This window comes from Heloderma suspectum, chromosome Z (genome assembly GCF_057233095.1).
Source record: "Heloderma suspectum isolate Gila_16-S chromosome Z, 16-S_ref, whole genome shotgun sequence".
Taxonomy (NCBI): domain Eukaryota; kingdom Metazoa; phylum Chordata; class Lepidosauria; order Squamata; family Helodermatidae; genus Heloderma; species Heloderma suspectum.
The window spans coordinates 1,003,627-1,008,518 of record NC_139476.1 but is presented as its reverse complement, the minus strand read 5'-3'; positions in this window follow the sequence as shown (position 1 = coordinate 1,008,518).

The following is a 4,892-nucleotide window of genomic DNA, read 5'->3' as shown; positions in this document are numbered from 1 at the left end:
CGTAGGGCACCCCTTTTAGCTCGAGTGCATGAGTTCGTTTTTGATGTATCGAGGTTTGCTTCTGAAGTGACCCCAAGGAGACGGGCGGGCCCTGTCCTGCCCCAGGGGGGAATGAAAGTGAAGGCAAGAGGCACCAGATGCTCAGCCCCAGAGTTATTGGCGGGCAGCTGACGGGCATCTCGGCCCACCCAGGTGCAGATGGGCGGGTTTCCATGGCCCCTCCGAGGACTCGCTTCTGACCTCCGACACGCCAAAGGTGTCTTTCTTTCCACTCGGTGCCCCTCGGCGTTGTGACCTGTGGGCAATTAAGGTAAGCTCAGCGGCCGCAAGAGCGTGCGAGATCCAACCAGAGCTTCCAGTAAGCAAGATAAGCTTTGCGAGAGCTGAGCTGCTAGAACATACCAAAGCGGATGAGGTAGTTTTCCAGTTTGCCCATGGGTCGCACTTAAGAAGATGGATGCAACAGAAAGGAATATTTACAAACGTACTTAAGGCACAGGGTTATTGGTGTAGGGGCGCCACAGTGAGCCTTCCGTTGTTTAGTTTTCTGAAATTGGAAAAGAAAAGGAGGATGAGTTGGCTGCTAGCCTCATGCACACTGACCTGGGTGGAAGAAGAAGAAGAAGAAGAAGAAGAAGAAGAAGAAGAAGAAGAAGAAGAAGAAGAAGAAGAAAATAAAAACCACAGTTTAAAAAAATTCTCTGCACATAGCAAGCTCGCATGTCAGGGTGAAGCCCAGCCCCTGACTTGCTAGCTTTCTAAGTGCAGGGAAAGCATGCTCTAAATCTTCGTCCCAGCTGAGCTGAAAAATCCCGCAGCAGTGTGGGAACACATGGCCCAGGGCAGGGTCCTCCCTTTGTTTCCAAGTGCCAAGGATGAAGCAAGCTCAGGCAGCCTCCAGGCACTGTTTACCTGCTTGGTGCTGGCAGCTGGCCCGGTTGGAGGTGCCATCCTGACTAGGCCAGGCCAGGAATGCCGCTTTGCTTGGCTTGCCAGGCGACAAAGGAAGGAGCCAAGGAGGCAGCAAGCCAGGGACCGGCTGTCTCCAGCACCCAGGAAACGTGCCTGTCACACGAACACCGGGGAGGCTGTAAACCAGCATGAAGGGGCAACAGCTCTGGTCACCACTTGCTGTGCCCCCCCAAAACACAAAGGTGCTTTGCAAACAGCTGTTAAGAAGGAGACACAATGGCCTCTTGCAGGGACCTCCAGGCCCCACAGTCAACATCACGCTGCTCTCAGCTGCATTGGGGCGACGGATCTTGGCCCAAAGAGGGCAGGTGCCTGGAGCTGACGGGTGTCCAGCTGTTCTCCTTGGCGGGGCTCCTGTGCACTGAACAACTGTGACAAATCTGAAGCCTAAGAGGCTCCCCCTCTGTACCCACACCAACGTGAAAATGGAAGCTTTACCCATTGGATTTCTGCCTGTTGCACAGCTGTTTGAGGCATCAGAGGCCTCCACCAAGGGGAACTCTGGGGAAGGAAGCGAGGCTGGAGCTAGGAAAGCCCCTGTAGGGCTGCTGCCAGTCAGTGCAGGCCACAATGAGTGGCTACAAGGCAGCTTGTAGTGTTCCTGTTGAAATCAGCCCTTTAGTCAAAACCATGGGGACTAGAATCTTGCTTTTAGCTCAGTAGGGAGAGCACGTGCTTTGCCAGTGAAACCTCTGGGTAGGGCTGGAGAAGAGCCCTGTCTGGGACCCCACACATGGAAGGCCCACTTTTAGAGAGCTTCGGCTATTGGGCGGTATAGAAATAAATAAATAAAATAAATAAAATAAAATAAATTTAGCTGTCACTGTAGACCCCAGCCTCCACTGCACTGTGGCTCGTGGCCAACACTGCATCTTGTGGCAGTGAGTTCCACAAGTCTTAAGCGCCTCCCAGCGAGGGAGGAGCCGCTGCCCTTTATGGGTTCTTTTCCTTCCCCTCTTGCCTGGACTTCAGTTGCCTCTGGTGTCTGAGTCTTCAGATGGCTCTGTCCCGCCCCTCGAGAGCGGCCAAGCTCCATGCTTGGACTGCAGCAATGTTGCTGAGTTTCACAGCCATTTCCATAAAACAGCAAAATCAAAATATATTTATTTGAAGTATTTTTATCCTGCTGCTCAGCCCAAATGGGCTCCCCGAGTGTCTTGGGATCCATCGGCAAAAAAAAACCCAAACCAGTCCCTGCCTCCGCAAGCTCACAATCTAAAAAGACATGACACACAAGGAAGAAGGGAGGGGGAGGGAGGAGGAAATAATTACGTGGACAGGGCTGGTGGAAGGGCCCTTCTTATCTTCTCATCTGCCAGGGAGTGGGCAGTCCAACTGGAGCAGGTTCTGAAGTTCCATTAGGCTTGATGTTTCAGAGGGGGGGAGGGACTTGCTGGCTGGGGATAATGGGGGTTGTAGTTAAATACATGTAGAGGGCGTGTCAGGTTGAGGAAGGCTTTTGCATGCAGGAGCCTATGGTGTCATAGAGATCCAGTGTGGTGTAGCGGTTAGAGTGTTGGACTGGGAGCTGGGAGATCTGGGTTTGAGTCCCCCCTCCGCCATGAAGCTCACTGGGTGGCTTTGGGCCAGTCACTGACTCTCAGCCTAAGATACCTCACAGGGTTGTTGTGAGGATAAAATGGAGACGCGGAGGACCATGTAAGCCACCTTGGGCTCCTTGCAAGAGGTAAAAAGGCGGGATATAAATGTAATAAATAAAGTAAAACAAAGCTAGGAGCCTTCTCCTTGACATGCTAGCTTTCCTGCTGCAGGGAATAAGAATAAACCACCATCTTTTGGGGGGGACAGAGAGGGAGGAATGTGCAGTCCCGTGAGGGGTCTGAAGTGGTGTTGTCTGGCAACAGGTGTTCTGCTTCGGTGAAGCTGGCGTCTTGACTTTGTATATGCAAAAGCAGACGGTGTGAAGGCTTCAGGGCCTGGGCAAGAGTGTGCAAGTGTGCAGAAGGGGTGGGGTTGGAAGCCCGGATGCCTGGGTCCTGGGGGCGGAGGACTGGAGGGGAGCCTGGCCCTGCAGACATCTCCCCACCCAGCTCTTTCCAACCATCTAGGTGTTTTGTGCTCCCCCAGAGGAGTCTGGATGTCCGCAAAAAGACCAGCGCTTCTCAGTGGGAACAGTTGCATCAGGCTGCCGGTGCCAGCCCTGCCAAAGGCCTGGAACGACGACAGGTTCCACAAACAGCCGGCCACTTTCGCTCACCGCTTGTTTACTATACAGCTCTGCTGCCGTAAGAGGGGGAACAAGCCCTAGTATGCGGAGAAGCCGAGGCGATGTGGCATGTGGCCCGGGCTGCTGAAGCCGGAGCTGCGCCAACGCGGCTGGGCCACCCTGCAGGGAGGGAGGGAGACCCTTGCAAAGCTCCGTCCCCCTCTGTCCAGCTGCCTCTCAGGGGCTTTGGTCTTTTGCATGGAGTAGTGAATGTGCGGAGCATCCAGACATAGGAAGCTGCCTAATCCTGGGTCCATCTAGCCCTGTACTGTTGACACTGACTGGCAGCAGCAGCTCTCCAGGGTTTCAGGCAGGATTCTTTCCCAGCCCTCCCTGGAGATGCCACAGGGGATTGAACCGGAGACCTTTGGCATGCCACGTATGTGCTCTCCCGCTGAAGCCTCAGCCCCTCCTCTGTGATGGCAGTGTGCAGCTGCCCTTGCCCAGGTTGTAGGGGAAGGACTGTAGCGCCACGGTAGAGGCCCTGCTCTGCATGCCAAACAGGCCCATTCAATCTGTCTCCAGTTGGGCTGGGAAAGTGAAGCCCTGGACTCCCGCTGCCACTCACGGTAGACCAAAAGCAAGCGACCTGGACTGAGGGTCCGACATGGCTCTCTGTGTTCCTTGTATGTGGTGCAGATTCTACCAGCTTTTCCAGCGGCTCATCCGGGGGTGGGGGTGGGGCAGACTGGTGCAAGCCCACCCCAAGATCCAGCCGCAGTGTGTGGTGCTTCAGGTCGGATTCCCAGCCCCCTGCGGCTGGATCTCGCTTTCCCATCACCCTGGTGTGGCCAGGGCTGGGTGACCTCTGACCTCTCCTCCCCTCCTGCTCCGGCCTCCAAATTCCCGTCCTCGGCTGCAAACATTGCAGCCATGCCTGCTCCTGGGCTGACGTCAATTTGCGAGGAGCAGGCAGAGCCGTCCGTCTCCCAGAGAACAACTTGGACGTCACCGGCAGCCTCTCCCCCTGTCACGTGGAGCTGCTGGGGTCAAATCAACACGGCCCTCTCCCCTGGGCCTGAGTGAGAATTCAGACTGACACCCCCTTTGCAAAACCCATCATGTTGGGGTCAACGCTCCCTGCAGGCGCAAGCGGCCAAACTTCCTTTCCCAAAGAAACCAGGCCCTTCTGAGACCACCCCTCCTCCTCCGGGCCGGTCCCACCAGCTTGGATTCTTGCTGACCCACTCTGCCGTGGGCTTCCCTGGCTGAGTGCAAGCAGAAGGCAAACAGTGACTCAGCAGCTCTCCCAGAAGGCTCCAGTGACGTGCTGCCCGGGCCACTGGGAGAACCTGGCAGGCTCCCATCCTTGCCTTCTTCCCAAAGTAGCTTGGCCCGTGTCAGACATTTGTTGCAGAACAGGGGTTCTGGGAAGGATTTGTGCTTCATGCCTCATCAGACCCTGGGTCTGGCGAGCTCAGGATTTTCTTCTACACTGACTGGCAGCCTGGATGTGCGAATCAGCCAAACATGAGCTCACTGAAATTCTTCAGATTCCATCTCTAAGCTTAGTCTGACTCGAGTCCCTATCAGAATGAGAGCTTTTTTTCTTTTCGCATGAACATCCGTGTGTATTTTTGTGCAAAACGCATCACTGCTCCCTGCAGGTGCAAGAGGCCAAACTTCCTTTTCCAAATGTACGCATCAGTTGTGCGCATCTTTGGCATGTACGCATTCTTCTCCCATGGATTAA